At 40.2% G+C, this 9,685-nt stretch overlaps 1 long non-coding RNA gene across 1 annotated transcript; it reads left to right on the top strand.

Annotated features, from left to right (window-relative positions):
• Positions 1-9,128, top strand: LOC311054969. The gene is made up of 3 exons (XR_014601742.1): positions 1-232; positions 7,779-7,799; positions 8,992-9,128. It is a non-coding gene; the product is annotated as an uncharacterized lncRNA (long non-coding RNA).
• The last annotated feature ends 557 nt before the right edge of the window (positions 9,129-9,685 follow it).

The raw sequence follows: 9,685 nt of genomic DNA, 5'->3' as shown, positions 1-9,685 counted from the left end.
TCCACCCCCACACCTCTACCTACTTCCACCTCAACTACAACCACAACCCCTCTACCTACAACCCCTCTATCTAACACCGTAACCCCTCTACCTACGACCATAACACCTCTACTTACAACCACAACTCCTCTACCTACCACCACAACTACAACCACTCTACCTAACACCATAACCTCTCTACCTACAACCACAATGCCTCTACCTGCCACCACCACAACCCCCTCCTCCAAGCGTAAGTAAATAATCTACTATATAAAGTTTGTGTAAGCCATAGTGTATACGAACGCATACCACATTGCCCTGTGGTATGCCCTGTGGTAAATAAGAAAGAGAGGTTGTGCATCAACAATGAGTTTTCTCAGTGGAGTGCTAGAACCAAAATCCAGTATACATATGAAAAGTAGGAATTGAAGAAATCCCCAAAAGGTAGCACATCCAAAATTTCAAATCAATGGAGGACAAAAAGTGCTCACATTTCCACTTTTTTATTGGCACACACCAATAACCGAACGCTTACGTGTTTCGGCTATGAGCCTTCATCAGAGCATTCATATCACATAGATTCAACTCACTTTATACAAAAGGTCAGAGTTCAGTGACAGCTGAAATCTCAAGTCAATCACCAAGGTCCAATCCCTTGTATGCAAGAACAAACATTGATATGGACTGGACATGCCTGATGTCAGAGCAAATTGCTGGTGTTAGGCAATGGTTTCTGTTGGAATCTAAATGTGAAAATAGTTCAAGTTGTGTGTCTCTTCTGTCTAACGGCGTGTGCGCCCCTATATGGACTGGACAAGCCAAATGTCAGTGTAAATCTGTGTTGGTAGGCAACGGTTAACAACAAGTGCAAATCACCACTGTTGGGCAAAAGTTTCCTTTGTTTGTAAAGTCAGAACAGAGCTCGATCATCGGGGGGTAAGATTCAGAGGGGGAGACTGGCAGAGAGAGGGAGAGCTTGATCAGTGAGAGAGAAATGGGGGGTGGGGGGGGTCGCACAGGGCCTCACGCTTGGAGGGCCTTGCACCTTTTTTTGTCTCAAATAAATGTATGAATGTTCGCATAATCATATTTATTAATATTCAATCACAGACCAAACATTTTGTAGGCCATAATGGTAGACTAACATTTTGTAGGCCATAATGGTATGGTAGACTATGTGATGACATAACATAGACAGAATTGTAGATTGTAATTTATGTGACATACGTGATACAGTACATACATACGGACGGACGGATGGACGGACAGTGAGGCTTCCCACTCACAACCGTTTCAGATAATCGGGTTTATTTTGAAGTGGAATGAGAGCCCCAGGTGACCATGGCATGGAGCGCTGAAGAAGCGGAACATTACGCACCACCATGTTCTGTGTGTACAGTTTGCAGGGATATATAAATATGTGTAGGAATTATTCTTTTTATAAGGGGGTCGTAGCCTGCTTTATTTCACAGTAGGCTTAGGCCAAGACGAACAAGCTGCCGTATGTTTTTATCAAATACGACAGAATTGGCCCTAATTTAGGCCTATCAATGTGCAGACTGCAGAAATCATCTCATGACAGGGTGATTTATGAAACGGCCGTATCTCGCCAATTGCAAGCAAGACGACACAGCAGAAAAACATGCCTGTGGCATTCATGAATAGTGGGCTATTCATGAATGCTATTGTTGTTACAGGCTTGTTACATAATTAGGCAACTACTCACTACAGAGTACCAGTTCCGCTGCCCTTTGCTTTGCCTACCTGGCATAAGCCTATTTTTACACATGTTGGGAAGCTGTGTGCAAAGGCTACCCAAGGACACCTTGACAGAGAAAATCCTGCAAAATTAAAGATTTAATTTGGACCAAACTCTCCCCTGCAGTTTCAAAGTTGGATCATGGATTAACTGCTACACGTAAGACCAAAGCATCACTACAGAACGGGACAGGGGAGCATGGACAACAGTACACACACATTCAACCTCATTCATGAAACATGAAGGCCTATCATCTTTTATCATCTGTATTGTTGATTGGTAAATTTAGAATACGTAGACCTATGGGGAACTGACCTCTCATGGGTTTGGGTATGGTACAGTATAATACAGTATGTGTCAAGTAAATATTGTAGATACTGTTCAAGTGTTCATGAAGACTTTTGTCATGATGTCTTTACAAATGTGTGCTGCCTAATAAAAGATTAGAAGGCTCTGTTCTGGAGATTCCTTTGGCATAAGTTACAGCATAGCTAATCTTTCAGGAAAGGAACTATTCCCAATAGCTGAAATGTTCTCATGTGAAGCATGAATGTTCTTGTATGGAACATATTCTGCAGGACTTGACTTGGAAGTGAGAGAGACTGTATTGTAGTACATTTTGATTGAATATTTTTTACACGGTTGATGTAATAGATGCTGGCTGTGAACCTTTGCAGTTTGCAGCATATTATTATTATATTTGTTTATTTAACAGGATCAGTGCCAAAAATAATACAGTATATTGCACCAGAGATAGCTATAAGCTCATTTATAGGTGTTGTCGGCAGAATTAATTCAATATGACATAATTAAAATCAGTGCATAAGCATAATCACAGTAACATTTTGCATAATACATTTAAAGGAAAAGTACCCTGCAGTTCATACACAAATTGTTCTTCGTAGCAACTACTTCAGATAATGTAAAATCAAAGACACATCATTTAAAACTGTAAATGTAATTAGTATAAGATTTCGCACGATACTTACAAAAAATATATAGGTATAGACTTCTAATGACTACATGACTGTTTTCCTTCAGCCATGTTTTAATCGAAGATTTTAGGTTTTTAAAGTACTGCATTCTATTGTTGGCACTTTGCAGGGTGTTTCACTGCCCAGATGCTTTGACTGAAAAAGCAGTCTGGCTAAACACTCCCCTCTAGTGGAGGATCTTATTGACCTTGTGCCAGTATTGCAGTGAGACCTGAAGAATTATATTGAAATATCATCATAATTTTGTGGGTGAGATGGCAGTAAGCAATATCATTATCATTATGCTATTATAACTATACATTTATACAAACAGAAAACATTGCACTTCACCACATTGTTGTGTGTTATCCTTTTTAAACTTAAAGGGATGGGGATTAGAATCTTTCTGCCGGTCATCAAATTATTGGCTTAGGAATGCGACAAAAAAAAAACATCTCCATGAATTCAAGGCTTCATGGGGTGTGTAATTGATAGAAAACTACAAAAAGTGTTCCTCGGAGCACAGGTCTCCGCTAGGTCAGGTAGGTTATAATGGGCCAGCAATGTTCGGAATTCGCCAATCAGGATGGACTATAAAAAATTGGACGGAACCATCTTGATCACTTGACTATAGAGATGCTTGCATGATGTTTGGACACAATTTGTAGGAGTAATATAAAAAAGAAAAGTATTGCAAAAGTCGGCCTCCTGGTGGTGCTATAATAGGGCAATGTTAAAAGGGTGGTACTTGTTCCTCAACGTAGTGCGAATGTGCTACAGTTTCACCGCAATCGAACGCTGCGTTCATGATTTGCGGCTTCATTTTGTTCAAAACGGGCCACTCCTGCTAACTTTATGTCAATTTTAGCCAATCAGGATGGAATATGAAAAATCAAACAGATCCATCTTGATCATATGACTATAGAGATTATGTGTACCGATTTGCGTGAAATTTGGATAAAATCTGAAGGCTTAATATTAAAAAAAAGTTTTACATAAGTGGCGCTATAAAAGGCTTATGTGAAAAATGCAGGGCAAAGGGTTTTCCTTGGCCTCTAGAGAGTGTGCAAACAAAGTTTTACACAGATCGGTGCAGTTATAGGTAAAAACACGAATCGGCATGTTATAGCGCCACCATGAGGCTGATGTGAACATTTTCAAGTGGTATTTCTTCCTCGGCCTAGTGGGAATGTGCGTGCAAAATTGCACGGAAATTGCACACTGTGTTCATGATGTGAGGCATTTTGTTCAAAACGGAGTACTCCTGCAAACTTTGGAAGGCAATTTTATCAGGATGGAATATGAAAAATCTGAAAGACTTGTTTTGTTTCATGACTATAGAAATACTGTGTACCGATTTAAGTGATGTTTGGACAAAATCTATAGGAGTACTGTCAAGAAATGTGTTTTGCACAAATCGGCCTCCCGGTGGCGCTATAACAGGCCCATGTGAAAAATTTGGGGCAGAGGTTCTGGCATCCAGGGAGTGTGTGTGCACAGTTTCGCTGCGAGCAAGCCAACGGTGCCGGAGATTAGCTGTACACAGACAGAATGACACACGGACACACGGACACACTGACCCAATTAAATTATAATTTCCTTCTCTTTCAAAAGACAATGACAACATGGACAACTGCTTGGCTCTGATCTAGTAGTCCGCAGAAATACAGGCTGGCCGGACCGGGCTTCAATTAGGTAGCAAGATGCTTACAGTGCCCTTGCTTACAATGGCCTATTACGATCTCAAAACAAGGCTTTCGTTTTTTAGATACCCCATCCAGTGTAGAACAAAGCATACACATGTTTTTTCATAACTTTAATATGTCTAGAATAAAATATTTTAGTGCAAATTTGTTTATTTAATATTGATGTTTGGGTCCTCATTTTATCAAAGCCCATCAGGGCATGGCAAGCTGGAAGGCACTGACACAAGGTTTACCCTGGCTTTTTGCAGATTGTATTGATTGGCACAAACCTCTCTTTGCTTGTACAATGTGACCTTTGTGTGTTAGGGTGGAATGCTGAGCCTCGCTGCAACTTGTTTAGTACAAGAGCAACACAAGTACATCAGTGTCATCACACTTGATGGTGACTCTTATGTGTCTCTTGGCGATTTATATGGCATGTACTGTAGGCTGGACAAGAACTGCTACAGAAAATGTCTAAGCGGAAGTACAGGAAGTACTGCCCAAGGAAGTTAAGTTGATGCTGTGCAGATTTTTTTACATCCCCAAAACCACATAGTGATTGGTTGAAAAAGCAATCTTCCAGGGGACGTACATAGCCCTATAGACACTTTGGGCTGTAGTTCTTCTCCAGACTGTTCTCCTCATGAGATGAGATAAAGCTGGGGTTAGACAACAAGGTTTGAAGGCACACTGTCCTGGTGTCTGCCTGTTCTTGATCACTCATCACATCAGCTAGGCTTTCCACCCTGTCCAAACATCAATGGTTTTGGTTTCTTTCGCATCTTCAAAACCTTTGGCCAAGATGATGAACTGTTCCTCAGTGAGTCTCTACGGACTCTGGACCCGAGCTGGTTATGTAATTGCCAATTGTAAGTGCGTTATTATCACTACTTGTCAAGTATCTCCTGTTATTTGATCATTTCATATGCTCTGAGATCACATCTGTTGTTCCGGCATCTCCCTGTCTTTGTCTCTCAGTGGCTTGTTGGAGTTGGGGTGAACATATTATTGGTCAAAAACCATGGAAACACAATAGATTTTTTCCTCTCCAGATAGGAGTGATTTTTTTGTTTTTAGAACGCTTCCACATTGAAGTGATTGAAAGTTTGAAAGTCTGATTAATTCAGAATAAATGCTGTACCATCTATGATGTGTGCTCATGGTCCTATTCTATCGGGGTTCTACGTTCCCCGGGTTCTATGTTCCCGACTTACCTTAAGTTTAGGTTTAGGGTTAGGGTTAGGTAAGCGGGGAAATAGAACCCGGGGAACATAGAACCTCCCGTTCTATCAGGTAAATCACCTTATCTAACCATCTTGCCTAGGTCAGCTTTGGAGGTTTTTCTCATCCTGCCATTATCATAGAGAAGTAAGCATGTGGTACAGCAACTCATGAAACAACACATTCTCCATTGACACATAGTTTGAAACTGCTAAGTCACTGAAGGTTTTCTTTTCTCTTGTTGCCAGATACTCTTTGGGTGTCTTTTGGGTTTTGGGCGCTGCTCTATGAAAAGAAAGATTTGGTGTTTGACCACTGTGACAATGTTAACAAGATCTAGCGCTAAATGCCACCCAACTGGCCAAGAGACACACAAGTGGGACGACACTGACGTTGCTGCATTTTTCTTGTGTTATACATACATACACCCTAACTGACAAAGGCCATACAGTACAATCAAAGAGAGGTTTTTAGCCAACCCCCCCCCCCCCCTCCCACTTTTTCCTTTATACAGTACCACTTACTGCTCTCAACGTTTAGATCATTCAATTTACCACAGAGAATGAACTCAAGATCTGTTTGAGGAACCTGCCACACATTCGTTTACCATGGGACTCTACCTAGTGCATCACTTGTCTTTGATATTCATCCTGCTGGTAAAAGGTAAGAACTCAACCTAATTCCAATTTGAAATCAAGTGATCAATTTAGACTATTCAAAAGAAAAGTTAGAATTATTACTTTAAAGCATGCAAAGCACTATGTTTTTAACAACTATATAGCATATTATGTCCCACAAAATTATAAAGTTTGTGTCCAAAGTGCCCACTGATACCCCACACTACATAGTGCTGCTTTAATTAACACAGATAAAAGTAACCTAAATCATCTCTAACCACGCTTAGAACGCATAGTGATGCGTTGTGAGCTTGTAAGGTGGTTTTGTTTTTAACATTTGGAAGTTATTGTCTATTGTTTTGAGAAATTTGGGGGAAATTTCAGCCAGCTTATATCATGCCCACGATAGGGACACCATGGCGAATGGTTAGACAGCAAATGAAAAACAGCAGAGGGTATAATAGTCAGACGTTTAGTCTAAAAGGATAAGTCATGTTGAGTATGAAAAGGTGGCAAAAGGTTCGTGCTATTTCCTTCAAGATGCTCAACACCAAATCTTTCTTAGAGCAGCACCCAAACCCAAAAGACACCCAAAGAGTATCTGGCAAGGCAACCAGAGAAAAGAAAACACTCACTGACTTCTAGCCGTTTCAAACCAAAGATATGGGTCCATTTAATAGAGAATATGTTGTTTGATGAGTTAGCTGCTGTATCGCCTGCTTTGTCCTATGATGATGGCAGGATGAGAAAAACATCCAAACTGACCTAAGCAAGATGATAGGGTGAAAAGTGAGTTACCTGATAGAACAGGTCCATCTGCATAGTACAGTGCATCATACTGTAGATGGTATGGCATTACTTCAGAGACTGAATTTCTCTCAAACTTTCAATGACTTCAATGCTGAAGGCGTTCTCAAAAGAATCTTTTCACTCCTATCGGGAAAAGTGTTGGGCAATATTACTCAGGAGAGTAATATGCTACTTATTACATATTACTCCTTAAAAAAGTAATAATATTATATTACTTATTACTTGGAATCAAGAGTAATATATTATATTACATATTATATTACATATTATGTCATATGCCTGCCTCTCAACTGCCCCAACTGAAGATTAATTTAAAAGAGGTGCCACAGCCATGACAAAAACAGTGCTTTGGAGTCTTGAGGGGAGAGGCTGTGGTAAGTTGTTGACAGAAGGAGTCATGGATTTCTTTGGTAGCTATAGGCCGACAGAACAGTATTTTTTCATCTAGTACCACCGCATGCCAAGCAGTGTATGTGATTCTGTATGGCTAGTATTTGGATACAAAGTGTGTTTTGGAATTGACAAAGCATAAATTAGATAGATACTCTGGTCAATTAGGAATGTTTTCTTGACTCACATAGGCTCATTCTCATTCTGTTCATGCAAATCCCACAAACAAGTGATTACATCAATACAAGACCTTGAGTGCTCTGTATTCAAAAGTATTACATAATGTAAAAAACGTGCACCTGCAGGTTATTTATACATCTTTTTCCTTTATTTTCAGCTTCTCAAGCACAACGGGACGGTAAGCCACTTAAAACATTGTTCAAGCGTGTGCTACTGTTATATGTTGATCAGCTACTGTGATCTCTAGCACAATATTGATCTCTGCCAGGGGATGGAGATTATGTTTTCACCCCGTGTGTTTGTTTCTGCATGTGTGTGTGACTGCGCATGGGTCCGTAACTAATCGCTCATACTGCTGGACTGACCAGCGGCACACTTTTTTTTATGCATCCTCTATCCTCTACTTATGGCCATTAAACCTCTTCCTACCACCATCACCACACCTCTTCTTACAATCATGACCCCTTTACTTACCACCACCACAACCCCCTCCTCCACACTCAGGCCTAAGTAAATATTCTACTATATAAATTTCAAGTTTGGGGTGACCCGTAATGTTTAGGAACACATACCACATGGGTCCATTGGCCTGATCAGCGAGTCCCCAGTTTTAATCCCAGCCAGCCAGACAATTTGCTGAATGTCATTCCCCTACTTTCTCTCTGTATTTCCTGTCTCTCTCCACTTAAAGCTTAAAAAACTCCCCATGAAATAACTTTAAAAAAAGTTCAATTTGTGTATGAATGTGTGTGTCTGTCTAGCGGGCCTAAGATGTACCCACATATGGACTGGACATGGCCAATGTCAGTGCAAACTGCTGTTGCTATAGGCAACAGATTCTGTTGTGATATTTTAAAACGTTCAAGTTGTGTGTCTCTTCTGTCTAACTGTGGCATGACGCATACGCGCACCGATATGGACTGGACATGCCCAATGTCAGTGACAGTGTAAATCTGTGTTGGTAGGCAACGGTTAACGTCCGTGCAAATGTAACGTGTACAGAGCTCGATCAACAAGGGGGGGAGATTGAGAGGGGGAGGCTGGAGGAGAGAGAGTGAGAGCCTAAGCAGTGAGAAATAGAGACAGAGAAAGGGAGAGGGGAGAGAGAGGGGGAGGGGAGAGAGGGAGAGAGGGAGAGCTTGATCAGCGAGAGAGAGAGAAAGCATAGTTGTTAGTAGCTGTTATCTGTTGTATGTAATGTCAGAACAGAGCTCAATGTGGGGCAACAATAAGCCTTTTAACAATTTTAAATTGTGTAGCTCCAACTCATTTTCTATCCTGACATACCTTTTTTTCCCTTGTTCTTACTTTATTGTGTTCTCATTTTCTTCTTCCTGACATTGCTAACAGAGCTCTTTTCTCTTTCTCAGGGATCTGTGGTACCCCAAACCCAACCTTTAAGATACCACGATTTGGTGTTCCAATCCAGGCTTCATCAATCGGCCAGTGGCCCTGGATGGTCAGCTTGCAAAGAAATGGACAATTTCTGTGTGGTGGTTCTATGGTGGCAGAAGAGTTTGTTCTGACTGATGCAGACTGCTTTGAGGGGTATTATTGTAAACATATAGACATGGCAAATGTTACATGCTTCTCGTTGTGTTTTAACCCCTTTCAAGCTTTTGGACATGTCATTATAGACAAAAATGTTTAAAAAATAATGAAAATGGCAGATCACAATTTTTGCCTCACAACACCATCGTACAACAAAGTATAAAGCTGAACTTTTAAGTGGTTAAAGGACCATATTGGTGTCAATGTTATAACTTCATCCACATATCGTACATAAACGTAGACCATTTTTTCTGCATATGGCTTACTTTGTAATATTTTGCATGATATTTATATGCAAAATGTGACAAATATATTATTTCAAGTTATTAAAACATTACAGAACTTACGTGAATAAATGAGTCAATGTTTGCTAAATCAGCACAGCGATCTTCAAGATTCAATTCTACTTTGAAATACACCAATAGTATTAACCCATTAAAACCGGGAAAGCATCTGTGTCATTTTATATTTTAGTTATTATAAATATATATAAAACTAAAATCTAAAATGATG

Source organism: Gymnoscopelus microlampas (assembly GCF_963454915.1).
Source record: "Gymnoscopelus microlampas genome assembly, chromosome: 11".
Taxonomy (NCBI): domain Eukaryota; kingdom Metazoa; phylum Chordata; class Actinopteri; order Myctophiformes; family Myctophidae; genus Gymnoscopelus; species Gymnoscopelus microlampas.
This window is presented reverse-complemented; position numbering and strand designations above follow the sequence as displayed.